A 22,418-nucleotide genomic window follows, 5' to 3' on the forward strand; every position below is an offset into this window, starting at 1 on the left:
GTTTTGTTCCACTGGTCTATCCTTGCACTAATACCACACTGTCTTAATATCTGGTGCTGGAATTCCTTTGCTTTGCTCTTCTTGAAGAGTGTCATGGCATTTCTTGGTCTTTTGCATTCTACACAAATTTTAGAATTAACTTATCAATTTATACATACAAACTCACACACATACACATTCCTGCTAGGAGTCTAATTGGGATTGCATTGACTCTATAGGTTGATTTGTGGAGGATGAAAACTTTTACAATATCTTCTATCCATGAACATGGTATATTCCTCTGTTAATTTAGATATTTTAAAGTATTTCTCAATAATGTTTTATGGTTTTCTGTGTATTGACTGACCTTGCACTATTTTGGTTAGATTTATTTCTAGGTAGGTATTTGATAATTTTATGGTGTATAAATGGTGTTTTTTTAAAAAAATTCCTTTCCCTAATTGTGCATCAGTAATATATTGAAGAATATTTGGTTTCTTATACTGCTCTTCTATCCAGTAACCTTGCTAAATTCACTTCTTTATCCTAATAGTTTGTATCTTTTTTTTTTTTTTAATTTTCTCTGTGTATGTCATGGTAAAATATTGGTAGTTTTATTTCTTCCTTTATAATTCCTATAAATTCTTTTCTTTGCTGCTCACTGGTCTGCCACCTCATAACTTTTATTTCTTGCCTCATTGCCCTGTCTGAAACTTGCAACTGTAGTGCTAGTCAGAAATGGTGCTAGTGAACTTCTTGTCTGTTTCTGGTCTCAATAGAAAAGCTTTCAGCATTTCACCATTGAGCTTGAAGTTGGCTGTGTGTGTGTGTTTGAAGATACTCTTCAATGGCACTGTTTTTTGGACACATTTTTCTGACAAGAAAATGGCTGGAGGGGTGGGGAACACTTGTGGAGGGGAGCCCCTAGGAGTGGCCTGCTCCTCACCCAAAAAACAAAATGGGGTTGCACCTCCATGATGCAAAGGGGGAACATCTCCATGATGATGCCTCTCTATGTCTTCCACCAAAACTTTAGTTTAGTCTAAGGGAGCTGGATGTTTCCCTTAGGCTCTGGAACATGAGACCACCAGTCCATTCTTCTCATTTCTCAGGGAAACTGAGGCTTAGAGTAGGATATTGACAAGCCTCAGATTAGTAAGTTAATGGCAGAGTCTGAATTAGAACTCGAGGTTCATGGAGCCCAGTCCCCCTTCAGCCACTGCTCTCTGGTCAAGAGTTGGGAGGTGGCCAGAAGGCAGAGGGATGTGTGTGTAAGTGTTTTAGGAAAAGGAAAACTTTGTCCAAATAGCCACAGATGCTGGGTAAATAAGGTGGGCAGGCAGCCCCTCCTTTAGCAAGAGAGGAAGGAGACCTGGGACTGTTGGGGGTGGAAGGCAGGTGGAGGAGCTGGCCCTCACTTCTGGTCCTGTGCATTTGGGAAGGAGGTTTTGGGGGAACTCTCTCTCCAGGGGAAATCTGGGCCATCAGCCTGGGAGAGCCTTAAAGTCCAAAGATTCAGACTCCAGGAGTTTAGCACTCTAAGTTCGGGGGTGGGAGGAGCCCATGGCCCGAGAAGGCAAGTCCTGGACCCAAGACACACAAGGGTGTGGTGCTGAGTTGGGGCCAGATGATAGGTAGAGTTCTTGAATGCCTTGAACAGGGACAAAGGCCCTAGAGAGACCCCTGGCCTGGTCCCCCCACTTTCTACCACAAACTCCAGGGTGACATAGAGGAGAGGACTGAGAGAAGGGAAAGAAAATGGAGGGAAAGGAAGAACAGAACAGACCAGAAAAGGATGAGGAGCTAGATATGGGGTCCAAGACGCAAGGGCCTTGGTGGCACAAGGAGGGGACCTGAGCCCTGGGCAAGGGGTGAGGCATGGGAGGAGAAACAGGAGCAGACAGACACAGGATGTGGAAGTCAAGCAGCATTCTCCTCTTCTGGCCACCCCTCCCCTGCCCACAGGGAATGTTTGGAATGTGATGAGCTGATAAGATCTGGACTCCCACTCCACCTGGCACTGAGGACTGGGGGTAGGGTGCTTTGCTACCCCCACTTTTGACAGGGGATTTTCTTGGGGATAGGGAGGTTTTCTGTGGACATAATTCTAATGGAGGAACTGCATGGAAGGTGTGAGGGAGGGTGCTCCACATGCAGGGCATCGGGCCAGATGCTTTCCAGCTGAGCTCCACCGTGAGTCAGAAGGCACGGGGTTGGGTTAAGGGAGGGGGTTGCCAGTTGCCAGGGAAGCTGGGGCAGGAAGAGAGGGGAGAGAGAAGTGAAGCAGAACAGTGGCTGGCACTCCTCCAGAGGACAGGGCTCCATGGCTGCTGACTGAGGAAGCCATCTGGGGCCCCTGTCCAAAGACTGTGTGGCCCAAGTAGGCACTACCCCACCCCTGCTGGATCTGGAGTTCTGGTGCGTAAGAATCAGAATGGGACGCCTTGGTCCTCATTGAGGTTGGTCAGGGGGTCCTTCGATTCGACTCAAGGCCTTGGAAAATGGACATTCTCAGGTGTGTTCTCAGGATTCAAGCTTACCTCTGCCCACCCTGCCTTCCTGAGGATCCAAGGAGCCTCCCTTGGAAGACCTCAAAGCCTTTACAAAGCTGCATTCTCTCCAATGATCCACACTAGGTGAGACCTACTACGTGTTAGGCACTGTGCGGGGTCCTGGGGCTTGGACAGTGAACAAGTTGAGGTCTCTGCACTTCTGAGGCTGTTCCTCAGGTGGGGGTGGGGTAAAGCACCCAGACGCATGCTTCCAGCACACAGGAGACCAGTGCTCTGGAGGTGACACTGGCCCTGGGAGCGCAGAGCAGGGGGCTGGGCTAGGAGCCAACTTGAGGAAGGCAGAAGGCTTACAGTGACCTCAGGTTACCCAGGACCTGGGTCTGCTCCCAGGGCCCACTTTCTGCTCTCTGGATAGGCATTTCTGAGGAAATTGGCCAGAAAAGAGCAGTGGAAGGGAGGAAGAGGAGGAGGGGATGGGGCTGGTGGTTTGAGGTTGGGCCTGGTGGGAGGAGGAACAGAAATGGAGAAAACCTCAGCCCCAGGGACCGCTGTGCGGCTACACCTGAGACCCACTGCGGGCTACCTGATCCCGGGGTGGGAGGCGGTCCAAACCCCGCTCAGGGCTCTCTGCCCGTTGGCTTTCGCTGCAGAACAGAGGGCAAGGGGCACCATCCCATGCGGCTGCAGTAGGAACCGACCTGGGCAGCAGCCCTGACCCACAGACACCTGGCTGCCGCTGTGGACCCTCCTCCAAGCATCAGAGGGGCTGCTGAGCAGAGAGGAGTCATGCTAGAACAGAAACCTTGTCTTGGCCGCTTTTGTTTCCTCCTTACACCTAGCACAATGCCTGCTGGCACATACGAAGAGTCCAAAGTGCTTGGGGAATAAAAACCATGAATGAATAAATGATGGATGAATAAGCAAATACATCAACCAGTCTGAGTTCCCGGCAGCCAGAGTCCTGGTCGGTGAGCAATGGGCAGGCCTGCCACCTGGTGGCGGTTGCGCTAACTGCGGCCGGCGCTCAGGGCCGAGCGTGCCCTTCTCCAGACCGCAGAACTCTGGGCTGTAACCACTAAGACGGACCCAAGGGCCACCTTGACCCTTCTCCTGCCTCCAGACCACATCACCTTATTTTCCAGCACACTCGGGAAAATTCCTCTTAATTTTTAAAACCTCCAAAGAAAGAGCTTTCTTCCTCACTCTTGCTCCTTGGAAAATCCTACTGATGGACTGACCTTCGTGTTTTCCTCCTATTCCCTCTCCTCAAGGCCGAAAAAGGATGAGAGGATGAGAAGGCTCTCACCCCCTCACCCAGACAGGATGGTCAGCCAGAGGAGGGGCCGGGCCCTGGGCGGGCAGGAATCCTGTCTGTCTGTCTGCCTGTCTCTCCCTTGCTTCTGGATGCATTCAGTTGGTCAGTTTGTGCCAGGATGGGTTGATCTCTCCTGCCTCTTCAATTGTGTGGAAAACTTGGCTTCTCCCTCCTCAGAGGAGGACAGGCAGACACCAGGCTGCTCTGGGGGTGTCTGGCAGCCCCAGTGGGCGCCCAGGGCCCAGAGCCGCACTGCCATTCACCTCCCAGAACAGGACGCCGTGGGGACCCACGAGGGCCTGCGATGAGCTGGGCAGCTCTGAAACGGGGAAATGCCAGGCTTGGGGACAGGAGGCATCGCTGTGCAGCTGTGGGCAGGTCATGGCCCCTCTCTGGGCCTCAGCTTTCCCATCTGTATATTTTGGGGTGCCTCTGCCTCTCCACACCCAGCTGACGTCCGTAGTGCTTCTTCCCTCCTTCCGTCAGCGCAGTTTCCATAGCTGCCTCCACCCTCTCCATTCCTTGTCCTGCTCTCTGCCCTCAGGGTCAGCTGCAGAAAAAGGTGACTTCTCAGATGCCCCCTTCTTTCTGTCCTTGTCAAGAAGCATCCCACTGTGGTGAAATCACGGGTTGCTTGCCCCTGACATCCACTCTTCCCTTTCTCCTTTGTCACAGACCCCACTTTTATTGGGGGCAGCCGAGACCTCTGGAGCCCCCAGAGGGAAAGCCCAAGAAAAAGCACAAACTCGTCCCCAAGCCATGGGTACCCGGCTGCACCCAGGCCGCTCCCCCACTCCAGCCCCCTAAGCTGAGCTCCTTTGCCCACAAGGCAATTTGAAGGGCCCTCGAAGGATGCTCTGGAGAGAACACCAAGGTCCTTCCCAGGGTGCTGTTTCCAGTGCTCCCCAAACTGCCAGCCCCTAGGGTGCCAGAGCGCTGCTCGGTTCAGGCACGTGGGCCCTGCAGCAGCTGTGCTGGGGCTCAGAGGCACGTAGTCTCTTACTTAAATGCTTCTGCCTAACCAGGAGCTCAAACCTAGGCCATGGGGCTGGACGAGGGCGGGTGCCTTGACTGTCATCTTCTCTCTGCCTCCTTCCTATCATAAAACAAAATCTCCCATGCTTTTTCTATACCTGCCCCTCCCCAGTTTTCTGGGCAAGCAACTAATCCTCTCCAAGTGCCCATCTTCCTGGGGACCAGTGCTGCTGATTGACACGCCATGGGCAGGGACCAGGAGGGCCGAGCCTCTAGGGGAAGCCAACTAAAGGCAAGAGAGGCAGGGGCTGACCAGAGAGGAATAGTGCAGGTAAGCTGCTTTGCAAACTTAAAGGGCTTCTGATCAGCTAAGGAAGTCCTATTTATGGTAAATATCTGCTCGGCACTCCTTCTTCCAAAGGGCTAGTCACTGTGTCAACAGGGGAATGATGGGCGTCCCAGTGGCTGGGCAGGAGGAGCTCCAGGGAAAGAAGGAAGGCTGGGTTCTGGTCCACAGATAGCTTTGAACTTGAAGAGGGTGAGGAGGCACTGACCATGGAATGGGGTAAGAGAGTGGGAAGCAGGGTGGAGGAAGGGCCATGGGGGCTGGGCTGAGAAGCGAGGCTGGTCAGAACAGCAAGTAGGTACAGGTCTCATGGGCATGAAGGTGGGACAGAAGTTATCCCCCCAAGCATTCATCCCTGTAGCTCAGGAAGCTACAGGCCACAAGCTAAATCCCGCCTGCTGCCTGATTATGTAAATACAATGTTATTTCCGTTCGTCTGCGGCTGCTTTCTTGTTGTAACAGAGACCATGGGGCCAGCAAAGACTGAAATATTTCCTAGCTGGCCTTTTACAAAGTTTGCCAACATCTGCTGTAGCTGGTCCACCGATCGTTCATTTAACAACTGATGTGCCAACCCTGTGATAAACTCTGGCTGGAGTCCCAGCGATAAGGGACCTTATCCTGCCCTCTGGGCACTTAGAGTCTAGAGGGAGAGACTGGTAAGTAGAAAGATCACCTGTCTAATGGCAGAGGTTTTAACACCGGGAGCCCAACTGCTATCAAGTACAATAGTGGACACACGAGGTAGGGAAGAGAAAAGCATAGAGGGCCTAGGAGCCCAGAGGCAGGGCTCTTAGCTAGGGGACGGGGCTGTGTATCATGGAGGGCTTCTTGGAGGCAAGCTTGGTCTTGGAGTGGAGGGAGTTAGCACCTGAAAAAGGACAGATTCTGGAAGTGTGGTGCTCCCAGAGGACCCCTAGGGAATGCGAGGCTCTCAGCAGGGCTGGAGCACAGGCAGAGCCGGCAGGGCTGACGTGCTGCTGGTGCGGGCTTGAAGGTGGAGGTGAAGCACTGAAGGGCTTTGGACTAGAACGTCCAGAGGAGGGGCAGGCTGAGGGAGGCCTGGTGCAGGACACCTGCTGCATCCTCAGAGGAGGGATGCTGAGGCCTGGGCGGGGCAGCGGGTGGGATGGGGGGCAGGGGAATTAAGAGGTATTTGGGGGCAGGACCAATAAAACTTGGGGAATGCCTGACCGTGGCAGATGAGAGCGTAGTACACTAGTGATTGATGGTGCCGTTGCTGAGAAGGGGAGCAGTGAAGGAGATTGTGTAGGGATGAAGACAGCAAGTTCAATTTCTAACAGATAGTGTTTGAGCTGTCATTTGGGACATCCAAGTTAGAGTGTCCAGAAGATGGTAGAATGCCCAGCTCTAGACTCGGGGGAAGGTCTGTGCCAGAGCTGCAGATTTAGCCATAGGAGTGGAAGAGACTGTGCAAGGCACGTGTGAACTGAGAGCTGAGAGCAGGATCCCGGGGTATTACTGAGCATCTACTATGCGCCTGGCTGAGTGCAAGGCACTGGGGATGGAGCAGGAATCAGATGTGGTCTCTGTCCTTGAGAAAGTCACTGTCCAGTTGGTAAGAGAGACATATTGATAGATCCCTTCAATGTAATATGGTGGTAAAATGGATGCATGTTTGTTTGGCTCCAGGGATCTGGCCAAAAACAACTGAGCAGTAAGCGCTTTGGCTCCCTTCTGACCAGGTAGTGGACAGCCGAGGATGCTTCTGCCTGCACGGCATCTATTCCCTCTTCTGGTAAGAGCCCCTCAGTTTCCCTTTAGGGAACAACTTCTCCACTCCCACAACCTGTGTTTAAGGAGACTGGCTCCCTCCAGCCTCGCTCCCATTTGGATGAGTGCATCCAGGCTTGGCAACTCCCTTTGGACACGGAACAAGTGGTTCAGGGCACCTACTAAAACTCAGTCCCAGGATTCGCCTGGGGACGTGCTCTCCTGGCTAGGACTGCTCGATGAGAGTGATGTAAGTCCAAGCTTGGGAGGTGGGGGGAGGAGGGGACCACAGAAAGTAGACAGACAGACAGAGTGGACCTGGGGACATCATTTGAGCTCTGTGAAATGGGTTCTGCCTGGACCCTAGCTTTCAGAAGGCAGCGAATCCCCTCACCTATGGGTGACCAATTTTTTAGAAGGCCAACCTGGGGCACAGTCATACCAGACAAAAAAAATAAGGGCGTAAAAATATCATATATGATATAGACATGCTTTATGACTTTAACATTAAAATATGAAAAGATTTCTTTGCAATTATATGTTAATTCTCTGTTATTTACTTTTCTGTTCCATGAATGCTGTTAAACAAAACAACAACAGGACTAGTTAAAAGAGGAGATTAGTACTGATTGATAGTAGGACCCATTAAACAAATAATCAGTATGATAAAACTTTAACGATATTTTTATAACATCTCCTTTTGTCCTCATGAAGTTTTACAAATTTATTTTAACTCTTTAAAACACTTTCTTGGATACTAACATTTCATGGGCTTGTTACTGTGTATTCTTAAGATACATACACATAAGGCTTTGAAAAAGGAGAACATAAATATAATAGGACAGACTAAACAGATATTACCCATACTTAATTTTAAAAAGAGCACTGACATGTTTCTTCCTGTCCAGGGCATGGTGGGGTGATTTGACTCTGTTTTCTATTCCAGTAATACTCTTTGAACTGCCTGTGGTCTTTATTTAGGACAGCCTTCTCTTCTTTTGTGAGGTAGTGCGACTCCAGACAGTCAAATGTAAAATTCACTTGGACATACAGCTCTGCCTTTATTAAGCCCACAGTATACTGACTCCTTGTGTCAGTCCAGTGCGGTGACATGGAAGTAAATACCCTCTCAACAAAAAGATGTGAGCATGGAATACGCGGGATTTTACTTACTGGCAGCCGCAGGTTGTAGACTTGCGAAAGTGAGTTTATAGTGCTTGAGAAATGTTCATCTACTTTTGTCTACTGGCTTGTTTTCACAGACCAGCTGTTCATCAGTTGGGTCTTTTGCTTCTAGGAATTCATCATCTAGACCATTCGTATGTAAATTAGCCACCATTTAAAAATACTCAGATGTCATCAGAAGTTTAACTTCCTGCGCAGGGAAAACAGTTCAAAGCACAGAAGTAATTTGAACTTGCAGAATCAAAGTTGGATTCTGCAGTGGTTAATTTTATGTGTTAACTGGATTGGGTCACAGGGTACCCAGATATTTGGTTAAACATTATTCTGAATGTGTCTGGGAGGGTGTGTCTGAATGAGATGGGTAGATTGAGTACATTGAATTGGTAGATTGCCCTTGGCAATGTGGGGGCTCTCATCCAGTCCTTGGAAGGCCTGACTTTCAGACTGGGACTGGATGTACCATCTGTTCTCCTGGCTCTCAGGTCCCAGGACTCAGATTGGAGCTATACCATCAACTCCCCTGGGTCTTCAGCTTGCTGACTTCACATACTGGGACTTCTCAGTCGCCTTAACCACGTGAGCCAAGTCCTTATAATGAATGAATGAATCATTCAATCAATCTACCTATCTATCTCTATATACCTCTCTAATATCCTATTGTTTCTGTTTCTCTGGAGACTCCAGACTAATACAGATTTCAAATAAGTTCAAGTTTTAGTAAAGAAATAGAGAAAGTCTTGAAGCAGTCTTATTTCCAAAGTATGAAGTGGGTTTTTTTTTCTATAACCTTTTTTTTTTTTTTTCACAACCTTCACATGAATGAACAACTCAGAGGCAGTTGGTTCATCCTTTTCTAGGCTCCTTATGGTCTCTCCAAAGGCTGTCAAGCCGTTTTCGGGAAATCACGTATAAATTTGTTTGTAATCCCTTTTTCCATTCTCAGCTTTATTGTGCTTGCAAATTAGGGAAGTACATTCTTTTTATCTCACCCTTTAAATATGTGATTTTACAGCAGGTCATCATTCTAACATCTCTGCCGTGGACGGTGACACTGATAGCTGTCCCAGGCCCATGTCTAAAGAAGCCACCTCCTTTATATAAGGTCAATAAACTCATTAAGTGCTTCTGCACATTTGGAGGAAACTGAAAAGTGACTGAAAACATTCATTATGAAAACCTTAATATGACAGATAAATAAATCACACCCTTCTTAGCAGCACTGTGCATAAGATGTGCGGACCACTTAGCAGGTAAGGTCCTTTCTATTTTGTGGTTTATAGACTGAATGGAATTTGCTAAAGTTTGCCCTGTCCGCTGGATAGCCAAGACAGATGAGCAAGATTAGTTTGTATTTGTATAAGATATCAACAATCTTTTGTTGTGTGTTTTTTGTGGATTTGTTAGAATCAACATAGAAATCAAGATGACCATTTGAAACTCTGTTTTTTGAACCAAAGTACCTAAGATCTAGGGGAGGGACATCTTTTTGTTACCATGTTACCATGATTGATTCGGACTTAATCGGCGTGATAGTGGTGAGATCTGACAAAATCAGGTCTCCACTATCAGAGGCCAAGACATGTGTTATCAAAACTTGCCCTTTTGCACTCCCGCAGGACATTTTAGTTGCACCCTCTGAATCAGGAAATGTGACTTCACTCAGTTCCACAGAGCTACCCAGGGAACAACATTTCTCAACGACAGTGCCTGCTCATTTGTGTGGAATGCCCGAGCCACTATTTGTGACCGAGAACTGCTGTCTTCGGGGAGATGAAAAACTTCTGATTCATTTGGAATTCCTTGCCTGTCTCATCCCGAATGTGTGAGATTCTGTACATGTGAGTCTCCGTACATGTTTCCCAGCCCTTCCTTCATTGTGGGCTTCTTCAAGCCCAAATTCTTTTCTGCATATGGCACAGTTTTGGTTATTTACCTCCCCAGTCCAGCTGTATGTGTCTTTCCATCTGTCCTTAAAATAACACAGTCCATTTACCCGGTTTTCCCTGGTGACGTCATTGGTATTGTATTGTCATCATTCTCATGTTCACTATCCGAACTCTTAAAATACACGGTCACAATATTCACACTGTTAAAAATTAGGCTAGTACTATCTCAATCCGCAGGCCAAGTCAGAGCGGACTGTTAGGGTCACTGAAGGTACACACTTGAGTGCTGTTACTCAGAGCGATGCAGTAACCATGACCCGTTAGCGTGAACCGCAAATCCCAGTTGGCAACACAACATCAGGTAGATTTACACCCACTTTTTCTTTTTTTGGTTAGATTTACACCTATGTGTTTCTTTCTTTTTTCTTTTTTTTTTTAGCAATTATAAATGGTGCTGTATTTTAAATTTCAGATTTCATGTCTTCATTGCCTTCTTCTGTAAAAGAAGATTCATGTCTTCTTCCATAAAAGAATGATTTTTTTTGATATGTTCTTCTTATATCTTGTGACCTTGCTGAACTGACTCATTAGTTCTAGGAGGGTTTTTTTTTTGTAGATTCCTTGGGATTTTCTTTGGAGTACATCATGTCATCTCAAATAGGAATAACTTTATTTCTTCCTTTCTGATCTGTATTTATTTATTTATTATTGAAGTACAGTTAGCTGATTTACAATATTGTGTTAGAATTATATCTCAATAAAGCTGTTATTAAGGGAAAAACAATATTGTGTGAGTTTCTGGTGTAAAGTGATTCAGTTATATATATATATTTTCAGATTATTTTCCATTATACGTTATTATAAGATATGGAATATTGCTCCCTGTGTTATACAGTAATCCTTGTTGTTTATCTACTTTATATATAGTAGATATATCTGTTAATCCCATACTGCTAATTTATCCCTCCCCACCACCCACCTTTCCCCTTTGGTAACCATAAGTTTGTTTTCTATGCCTATGAGTCTGTTTTGTAAATAGATTCATTTGGATTATTTTCTAGATTCCACATATAAGTGATAACATATAATATGTGTCTTTCTCTGTCTGACTTACTTCACTTAGTATGATATTCTCCTGATCCATCCATATTGTTGCAAATGGCAGTGTTTCATTCCTTTTTTATGGCTGAGTCATATTCCATTGTATATATATGTATATGTATATTATGTGTGTGTATATATATATAAAACATCTTCTTTATCCATTAATCTGTTGATAGACACTTAGGTTGCTTCCATGTCTTGGCTGTTGTAAATAGTGCTTCAATGAACATTGGGGGTGCATCTATCTTTTTGAATTAGAGTTTTCATCTTTTCTGGATATATGCCAATGAGTGGGATTGCTAGATCATATGGTAGCTCTATTTTTAGTTTTTTAAGGACCCTCCATATTGTTCTCCATAATGGTTGCACCAATTTACATTCCCACCAACAGTGTAGGATGGTTCCTTTTTCTCTGCACCCTCTCCAGCACTGATTATTTGTAGATTTTTAATGATGGCCATTCTGACTGCTATGAGGTGATACCTCACTGTAGTTTTGATTTGCATTTCTTTAATAACTAATGATGTTGAGCATCTTTTCATGTGCCTATTGGCCATCTATATGTCTTCTTTGGACAAAAGTCTATTTAGGTCTTCTGCTCATTTTTTGTTTGGGTTCTTTTTTTGTTTTTATTGAGTTAAATGAGCTGTTTGTATATTTTGGAAATTAAGCCCTTGTCAATTGCATCATTTGCAAATATGTTCTCCCAGTCTGTAGGTTGTCTTTTCATTTTTTGATGGTTTCCTTTGTTGTGCAAAAGTTTATGTGTTTACTTAGGTTCCATTTGTTTATTTTTCTTTTATTTCTATCATCTTAGAAGACTGCCCTAGGAGAACATTGCTAAGATTTATGTCAGAGAATGTTTTGCTTATGTTTTCTTCTAGGAAGTTTATAATGTCTTGTCTTGTGTTTACATCTTTAAGCCATTTTGAGTTTATTTTTGTGTGTGGTGTGAGGGAGTGTTCCAACTTCATTGATGTACATGTGGCTGTCCAGCTTTCCCAGCAGCACTTCCCGAAGAGACTGTCTTTTCTCCATTGTATATTCTTGCCTCCTTTGTTGAAGATTAATCGGCTGTAGGAATGTGGGTTGATTTCTGGGCTCTCTATTCCATTCCAGTGAGCCATATGTCTCTTTCTGTGCCAATACTATGCTGTTTTGATTACTGTAGCCCTGTAGTATTGTCTGAAGTCTGAGAGGGTTGTTCCTCCAGCTTCATTCTTTTTCTTCAGTATTGCTTCGGCAATTCTCGGTCTTTAGTGATCCCATATAAATGTTAGGATTATTTGCTCTAGTTCTGTGAAAAATGTCATGGGTAATTTGATAGGGATGGCATTAAATTTGTAGATTGCTTTGGGTAGTATGGCCAATTTAACAATACTCTTCCAATCCAAGAGCATGGGATATTTCCATTTCTTTAAATCATCTTTAATTTCCTTTATCAATGTTTTATAGTTCTCAGTGTATGTGTCTTTCACCTCCTTGATCAGGTTTATTCCTAAGTATTTTATTTTTATGTAATTTTAAAAGGGATTTTTTTTTAAACTTTCCTTCTGATATGAAACAGATTTCTGTATGTTCATCTTGTATCCTACTATCTTGCTGGATTCATTTATCAGCTCCTGTAGTTTTTGTATGGAGTCTTTAGGGTTTTCTATATGGAGTATCACATAATCTGCATATAGTGACAATTTTACCTTTCCTCTTCCAATTTGGATCCCTTTTATTTCTTTTCCTTGTCTAATTGCTATGGCTAGGACTTCTAATTCTATGTTAAATAAATCATGGTGGCTTTTATCTTTTCTTCTGTTGATGTGGTATATCACATTGATTGATTTGCATATGTTGAACCATTCTTGCAACTCTGGAATGAATCCAACTTGATCATGGTGTATGAAATGTATTGTCGGATTCTGATCTGTATATTTTAAGTAGGTTTATTATTTTATTTTTATTTATTTATTTTAATGGAGGTATTGGCAATTGAACACAGGACCTCATGCATAGTAATCACCTACTCTACCACTTGAGCTATACTCTCCTCCCCTGTATTTATTTTCAATTCCTTTTCTTGCCTTACTGAGCTGGCTAGAACTTCCAGCATTATGTTGAGTAGCATTGATGGAGTGCACATCCTTGCTTTGTTCATCTTAGGGATAAGGGATTCAGTCTTTTACCATTAAGTATGATGTTAGATTTTTTTTTTTTTTTTTGTAGATGTTCTTTAGCAAGTTTACCTTTGCTCCTAGTGTGCTAATAGTTTTCATTAGGAATGGGTATTGAATTTTGTCAAATGCTTTGTTTCTGCTTTAATTGATATGCTCATGTGATTTTTCTTCTTTAGCCTATAAATATGGTAGATTACATTGACTGATTTTAAAATATTAAATCATCCATTCGTCCCTGGAATAAGTACCATTTTTTCATGGTGTATAATTCTTTTTATATAATGCTGAATAATTTGATAAAGATTTTGTATCTACATTCATTAAAGAGTCATTTTAAAAATTTTTTTTTAATTTATGGCTTATCCTTTCACTGTTTATAAGCACCCCCCCCCCTTTTTAGATGACTAGTAACATCTAATACAGATTTCTCTCCACCTTGCTTTTTTTTTTTTTTTTTGTACTTAATTATGTATCTTGAAGACTGAGCTTCAAAAACAAATCAGGGATGACATCATGGCAAATGGTAGAGTTAGATGCTCCAAGAATCAGCCCTTCCACTGAAGCAACCATTAAGCTGCCAATTGACAGAATCAACTTTTTTGGAACTCTGGAATCTAATGAAAAAATTACAGCTACCAGAGGAGTGCATATAGAAGAAAGGAGCTGCTAAAGGTTGGCATTTAAGATCAAGTCGAAAAAACTAAAATGAAATAAAAAGAGAGGGGTGGGTATAGCTCAATAGTAGAGCACATGCTTAGCATGCATGAGGTCCTGGGTTCAATCCTCAGTAAATCCATTAAAAAACAAAGGCCAAATCACTAACTGATCACTGAGATATTAAAGCAGAAGCTTCAGTGACCACACATGATGAGGAATATAGTCTTTGCAAAGAAACAAAAATACCGTATGATATAACTTATATGTGGGATCTAAAAAAAAAAAAAACAACAAATAAACGTGTTTGCAAAACAGGAACAGACTCTCAGGCATAGAGAACAAACTTGTGGTTACCAGGGGGAAGGGGATAAACTGGGAGTTAGAAATTTGCATATACCTACTGATATATATAGAATAGATAAATAACAAGTTCATGCTGTATAGTGCAGGGAACTATATTGTAGTAACTTATGGTGAAAAAGAATATGAAAATGAATGTATGTATGTTCATGTATGACTTTGTGCTGTACACCAGAAATTGACACAATGTAAACTGACTATGCTTCAATTAAAAAATACACACACACACACACACACACACACACACACACACACACAAATAGAAATTATAAAACAAAACCAAATAGAAAATCTGGAGCAGAGAAATACAATACCTGAAATGAAAAAATGACTAGAGATTTCAACAGTAGATTTGAGCAAGTAGAAGTGTCAGTGAATGAAAGAAAATCAATTGAAATTACCCAGCCTGAAGGACAGAAAGAAAAAAATGAAGAAAAATGAACAGAGCCCAAGACCTGAGGGACACCATCAAGCACACCAACATATGCATTATGGAAGTCCCAGAAGGAGAAGGGGACAGAAAGACTATTTAAAGAAACAACATCCAAAAATGTCCTAAATTTGATGAAAGACATGAATCTACACATCCAAGAAGCTCAAAGAATTCCAAGTAGGATAAGCTTGAAAAGATCCAAACTGAGACACATTCTAACAAAAACAAGTCAGATTCTGTCACTCCTCTGCTCAGAATTTTACAATGGCCTATCATCTCACTTAGAGTAAAATCTGAAGTCCTTACAATATCTTGTGAGATCCTTCATAATCCCACTGTCTCTGCCATACCACCTCTCTGACTCCATCTTCTGGCGCTCTCCCTCACTCTTTCCAGCCACACCGGCCTCTTTGCTGTTGTTAAGCCCATTAGTAATTCAAACTCATTTACTCAAAAAATAAGAATAAACAAACTCAATTACTAATGAATACGTGTTTAAGTCTCCAACTATAATAATGGATTTGTCTATTTCTCCTTACAGTTCAATTGTCTTTTGCCCCATGCATTTTGACACTCTTCTTGGGTGCATATACATTAAGGATTGTGATGTCTTCTTGGAGCAGTAACCCTTTTGTCATTATATAATGCTCCTCTGTATCCCTGATAATTGTTCTTGTTCTGAAGTCTGCTTTGTCTGAAATTAATATAGGTACGCCAGCTTTCTTTTGATTAGGGTTGGCGTGGTATATCTTTCTCCATCCTTTTATTTTTAATCTATTTTACCTTTATATTTAAAGTAGGTTTCTTGTAAACAACATATAGTTAGGTTTTGTTTTGTTTTTTATCTACTCTGTCAGTCCTTATCTTTTATTGGTGTATTTATACTATTCATGGTTAAACGATTATGGCTATAGTTGGATTACTATCTACTGTATTTGTGGCTGTTTTCTATTTATTGCATTTGTTCTCTGTTTCTTTCTTCCTTTTTCTTTAAAATCAGTCTCCTCTTTTTTCTACCAGCTCTGGCTTTAATTAAACATTTTATATGATTCTATTTTCTCTTCTCTCTTAGCATACCAATTATACCTCTTTAAAAAAAAATGTTAGTGGTTGTCCTAGAGTTTGTGATGTACATTTAAAGTGATATAAGTCCATTTTCAAATGACAATACTCTGTTTCACAGCTAGTATAGGTACCTTAACAGAGTATTCTCTAATCCTCCCTCTTGTCCCTTGTAGCTTTGCTGTAATTCGTTTCACTTATCCATAAGCTATAATCACCCAATACATTGTTGCTATTAGTATATGAACAGTTTTTAAGTCACTAGAAATAATAAAAATAAAATATTTTATTTTACCTTCCTTTATTCCTTCTCTGATGTTCTTCCTTTCTTTATATAGAACTGAGTTTTTTTATATATATCATTTTCCTCTCTGAAGAATTTCTTTCACATTTCTTCCCAAGGCAAGTCTACTGGCAACAAATTCCCTCAATTTTTGTTTCAGGAAGTTTTTATTTATTTATGTTCAATTTTGAAGGATAATTTCACAGGATACAAAATTCTGTGTTGTTGTTTCTTTCAACACTTTAAAAAGATTTCACGCCACTCTGATTTTGCTTGCATGGGTTTCTGAGAAGTCTGATGTAACTCTTATATTTGTTCCTCTATAAATAAGATGGTTTTCCTACCTCTGGCTTCATTTAAGATTCTCTCCTTTCCTGCCCCAAACCCCGCAGTTTGAATAAACTCCATCCTCCAGCTCTCCAGTCTCAAGAGAGTTCCCTCCACGACCTCCTTGCTGCCTCCCTCTGACCTCGTGGGGACCCCCCCAGCCTAGATTCTCTTCCAATTTCTGCCAATCACTCCACTCTCCACTTCTTTCCTTGCCTGACTTAAATTCCCCTGGAAACCACCTGAGCAACCCTTGCTAATGTTCCGTGCCTGCCAGACAATCTCCACCCTGGTCAACACAACCATCTGCCCACAGCTGGTGCTGAGCCCAGCGGGAAAGCACCCACTACCTGGGACCCCCATCATGCCTCCTGGGGTCACTGCACCCCTGGACATTCTTCCATACCCCCTGGTTAGTCCTCTCCCTGGTCACCATGGAAGCAGCTACACTTTAGACTTACATTTCTCCAATGTCCTCAAACCTCTGGGAGGTCCCACCACCTTGCCCTCTTCTCAGCTATTAACTTTATGCCTACTTTGCATACACACCCAGGCAGGAACCCCCAAATGTCTTGAATAATTCTGTTTACTCTGAAATGTTTCAAACATCCAGACAAGTACAGAAAATGTACATAACAAACACCTGTGTGTCTAGTACCCAGCTCTATCAAATTACCCTCTGATTCCAAACCTGCCAGCATGCCTGTCCGACTTGCAGAGGTGAAGAGTCAGATTGCCTGGGTTCAGACTGTGAATCCAGCATTTATTTAGCTTCTCTGTGCCTCAGTTTCCCCCTCTGTCAAAAGGTAGAAATGAGAGTGCCCACCTCATAGGGCAGTGGGGGGTAGTGAATGAACTCATATGTGTAGAATGTTTCAAACAGTGCTTGGCACCAGTGCTCAGTGAAAGCCAGCTCTTGTCAGTTCATCTTCTCTCTTGACTCAACGGAAGAGAGAATCTGCTGTCAGGCTAACCCCTTGGGCAGGCATCCAGATCCTTCCCCTCCCACCTACTAAGGGATGGCACTCTTGATTAACTCCTTTCTCCTGGCTGCTATAATTGACATCTAAACAGTCTTGCTCCGATATAAAACACACACACGCCCCTCCCCGTGTGCCAAATGCCCTCCAGCTACCGCTCTCCTCACTCCCTCCTTTTTTCACAGCCAAACTTCACTTGCTCTCTGCGATTCCTCCCTCCCTCCCACTCGCCCCTTGGCTGGCTGTAAACAGCCTTCCCCTCCCCTGAACCCACTCCTCCCTCCCAATATCACCAAATGCTTCCTTGAGGTGTCATCCTGTATACGCATCTCAGTCCTCATCCTGGTTAACCACACATTCACAGCAGGATTCGACCTTGCTGACCACTCCCTCCTCTTTGAAACACTCCCAGCCCCGCTCCGATGCAGGGCCACCTCCCTCTGTATTGCCTCATACCTCTCTAGCTCCTCTCTCACAGGTGTTGCCCTGGGACCCTCTGCCCTCTGTCCTCTCCTCCACCCCTCCCCCGTCCTGGACCACTGGACCCATGCCCATGGCTTCACTTACCACAAAATGCCAAAGACCCCCAATTTACATCTCCAACCCCAGTTTCTTTTCCCAGTTTCTTTACTGATTCTTCAGATCCATGTAGCCAACTGCCTGCTGGACAGCTCCTCCTAAATGTCTCAAAGACACTCAAACTAAACATGATAAAAATGGAGCTGATGGCACCACCACTCTGGAGAACTACTTGGCAGTATCTTCTAAAGCAGAATGCATACCCACTCCGTGGCCCACAATCCCACTCCTCATGCCTAAGAGCAGCATGTACATATATGCACCAAAGGATATGTACAAGAATGCTCACAGCAACACTGTTGACGATGGCCCCAAACCAGAAACTACCTAAATGCCCATCAACAGTAGAACAGATAATTAAATGGGAGTACATTCATATGTTAGAATACCCACTTACAGTACCAAAAATGAACGATCTACAAATACCCAGCAATATGGATAAATCTCACAAACATAATGTTGAGCAAAAGAAGCCAGAAATAAAGGAGTACACACTGTACTCTTCCATTTACATACAAAACTGACCTGTGGTGCTAGGAGTTAAGACATGTTTGCCCAAGGGGAGTAGTAGCTGAAGGCATCATCTCTCAACCTGGTACTCAACCTGGGTGCTAGTTACATGGCTGTGTTTGGTTTGTGCGAATTCATTGATTGTGATTTGTACACTTTTCTGCATAAATTTTATACTCCAGTGAAAAGTTAAAAAAAAAACCAAAAAACAGGACATATCTTCTTCTCCATCAAGCACCCCTTCTCCCTGGTGTTCTCTTTTTCTCAGAGAATGGTCTCAACTTTCTCAGTCAGAAGTTGGGAGTTATTCCCTGCTCTTTCCCTCTCCTTGTCGTTCTCACCCAGGCATTCTCACTGTGCCTTCTAACCATCTCTCAAATCTATCCAATCCTCTCCACCCCCTACTGCCTCTTTCTTAACCCAGATCCAATTCCCCTCTCTCCTGGGCTTCTCCTAGCCTCCACTTGTCTTTCTGGTTCATCCCCACATTGCAGCCAGAGGGACCCTTCTGGAATGAAAATCCATTATCTCACTCCTGGTTAAAATTTTCAGTGGTTTTCCATAGCCTCTAAAGAAAGCCTATTCTGCTGCTCTGGGGATCCAGGGACCCTGTGTTCTGGGGCTCTGACTCCATTCCAGCTTTATTTACCACCCCCCATGCTATGCCCCCAGGCAGTCCCAGTAGCCTTTGCACAAGCTTTTCCCTTGGCTGGGAACCCTCTCCATCTGCTCATTCCTGCTTTCCTGGCCAAGTCCCATACATCCTTCAGTTTTCAGTTCAAATATCCTCTTACCTTCATAAAGGGTTTGGGGCCCCCTGGGCTGTCACAGCAGCATGTGCTACCCGCATCCCAGCACATACCACACTCACGTTAGTGAAAATAGCCACTCAGGTATGCACTTCCCCGCTAAACCTTGGGCTCCATGGGGGAGGCCATTGGCCTGCCTTGTTCACTACTCCATCCCCAGAAACTAGTACAGTAGAAGCTCAGGATAGATTTGTGGGATGGATTAAGGGCTCCTGAAAGATATCCAGACTGCTAAGTGCTGGAGGCCTGGGGTGCATCTCCAAGGGATTTGGGGAGAAGGTAGAGGGGAGATCCCCATTAACAGACAAGAGTCTTAGGATTTAAAATCATAGAACATCAGAGCTTGAAGGGATCTCAGAGGCCATCTAATAATCCACTTTTTGACTTACAAATGAGAAAACTAAGGGAAGGAGCCACTGGCTGGACAAGGATGGGTCGGAGGAGGGAGATGCGGCAGCTGTAATGTAAGGCAAGGTGATGATAAAAAGTGAATATTTAGTGTTGATAGGGCTCCTAAAATAAGTAAAGAGAGCATTCCTTAAAGATATGATGGTGGGCCCTGCATGTGGCCCACTTCCCAGTCTCCAGTGGAGCTGGACGCACCTCTTAGAGTGACCACTAGATGGCGCCAGGTCACCAGGCAACGGAAAGACCAGGGGCGGGCCGGCTCACTCAGTGGTTCCACTACCCCTTTCCTGAGTTCCTCCCCTCAGACTTGGCACTCTTTGAGCCCAGTTGCTGTGGCTGTGTTCAGATGGCATGATACTTAGGCTCCCAGCAACAGCTTGCTTCAACAGGGTATTTGTTCTCCTGCCGGAGAGAGGGTGGGTAATGGACTCCAACCTGGGCATTGGCCAGCACTGCTCCTTGTCCCTCCTGTCAGCCTCCCAGAGGTGCGTGACTGACTGCCCTGCATCACCCTTCCACCAGGGGCAGGATTCTAGCCAGGTGGACACCTGCTCATCTTGTTGGCTCAGGAGAGATGCAGTGGGTGGCACTTGTCCCACTGCATCCTCCAGCAACCTTGCCATCCTGAGCTGGCAGGTGCCCGCCCAGCGTCTGGTGGCTCCAGTCCTGCTGGCCCAACGGGCCCCTTTGGGGCCACATGGCCTCATCTGGGAAGCTGCTCCTGCTCTTACCTTGGAGTGGGACGGCTTGCTGTCAGTGCCTGCTTCATGCTGCCCCTTTTCCTAAGCCTGCAAGCATACCCAGCCAAGATGATTCAGCCCCTCTTCAGTATTAAGGGGTCTCGGTTATTCATTCAACAAACATCTATGGAGCACTGCGGTTGTGTGTGCCAAGGCCTGCCCTAAGTATCTGGAAGGTAGTAGTGCATTGGACAGATACAGTCCCTGGTGTCCCGGAGCACAGAGGGCAATGATGGAGCACAGAGGGCCAGATGTCAACCTCACATTACCAAACAATTGTTTAATTGCTCACCTAAGTCCCCAACGTTGCAGTGTTAACCCATTCTAGAACTCTTAGAATTTCAAAGCAGGATGTAGCCTAGAAATTATTCTAAAGTAACCTACTACCACCACCACCACCACCCTTTCATGAATCCAGAATTCTCGACTCCCAGTCTAGTGCTCCTTCACTTTACTCAGGAGCCGCAGTGAGGAGCCAAAGGATTGTGGCTTCTGTGAGGACCACGTGAGCAAAGTGCAGACTCCTTGCCGTCTCTGAATTTCTCCCTCTCCGTTGATGAATGAATGAACGAACCTCCGAGAAGGGCCTTGCCCCACGCTGGGGGGAGCTGAGTGCTCCAAAGCAGGCTCTGCCAGCCTCCCAGCTTTGGTCCTGGGAGGGGGAGTCGGCCTGCCCAGTGCCCTTCCTGCCCCCAAGGCCGCGGGCTCTCTAGGCGCCCTCTTGGCAACAGAACAGAGGGCCTCCAGAGCGGGTGGTAACTCGCCCCGCCACGGGCTCCGAGAGGCGGGCGATAGGCGCTGGGGGGACGCGGAGATAGACCGACAGATAGCGCTCCCCTTGCCCGCCCCCCGCCCCCACCTTTCCCACGCCTCCGCCTCCTCGGAGCCACTCGGACCTGGCGGGCACTCTGGCCTCTCGGCCCGCGGACTGTGGCCCTCTGTCTCCACCAACTGCAGCTCTCAAAGCCCTTGGAAACCTGGCAGACTGCCCGGGCGGTCTGATTTTGGAAAATGCTACAGAGGCCCCTGCACGCTTTTCTCCCGGAGTCTGCGAAGAAGACCCTTCTAGGGGCTCAGCGAGACTCGGGGAGGCTGCAGAGTCCAGGGCTGACCAGAAGGTGGCGCTGGCACTGCGTGTCCCACGGGACGCCTTAGCCCGGCCTGGCAGGGGAAGGGGACAGGAAGATTGACAGGGAGACCTGTATGAAGGTTGCATTTGGCTAGGAACTGGTATTTGGAGGAGATTCCCCTCTCTTCAAAGAGAGGCGGAGGGCAGAATTGGGGGTGGAATGGAGAAATGGACTACACGCTGGGAACAACTTGGATGACCTAGAGGCCTGGCCTTGTGGGTCAGACAGGACTAGGAGCTGAGGGTTCCCAGGGAGCAGAGCCTCTTCTTCAGGGCCTCCTTGGGGGGACGTTCCCAACTACTGGAGATTGGAAAGGTGCTGTATACAACTACACATTAACTTATAGACCCTCCATCCCACAGCCCTCTACTCACACTGCTTATCCCCCACCATATACACTGATCCACTTTCTCACATGCACGTTCCTGCACTCACATACATCTCTGTAAGTATGTGAACTCTGCACGTACTGTGGAACATGTGAAATCCTCACGTCACACACCTCAAGTAAACCCATCCCCTACACTTGGTCTCTAAAAATGCCCACCTTCCACCAGTGCTGTCCCAAATGCACAGAATCTGCCCCCAAACTTACTGAAGCACACAGAGAGCCAGCCTGTGTCCCACTCATCTTCATGGGGACCCCAGGTCCCCTGCTCCTTCCAGCAAGCCTAGGTGATCTCTGAAACAGCATACACATAGTTTTGGAGATAACCTTAATATCACCACACACAGGCTATACACCTCCACCCTTTCCATAAGTCCCTTGTCCACACATACCTGCCCCCTCCCCAGTCTCTCTCCGACAGGAGCCTCCTTGGGCCCAAGGATGACCTTCATAGGCTCAAGGCACTTTTGCCTGATGGGCCCCTTCCTCCATTAAAAACATGCTTTATTTACTTTTTAAAAATTGAAGTATAGTCAGTTACAATGTG

At 45.4% G+C, this 22,418-nt stretch overlaps 1 long non-coding RNA gene across 1 annotated transcript; it reads left to right on the top strand.

The window, feature by feature from the left end:
- Positions 1 to 6,267: 6,267 nt before the first annotated feature.
- LOC141573525 (uncharacterized) lies at positions 6,268 to 10,902 on the top strand. The gene is made up of 3 exons (XR_012499309.1): positions 6,268 to 6,887; positions 9,060 to 9,297; positions 9,664 to 10,902. It is a non-coding gene; the product is annotated as an uncharacterized LOC141573525 (long non-coding RNA).
- The last annotated feature ends 11,516 nt before the right edge of the window (positions 10,903 to 22,418 follow it).

The sequence above is a fragment of the Camelus bactrianus genome, chromosome 16 (assembly GCF_048773025.1).
Source record: "Camelus bactrianus isolate YW-2024 breed Bactrian camel chromosome 16, ASM4877302v1, whole genome shotgun sequence".
NCBI classification, from domain to species: Eukaryota; Metazoa; Chordata; class Mammalia; order Artiodactyla; family Camelidae; genus Camelus; species Camelus bactrianus.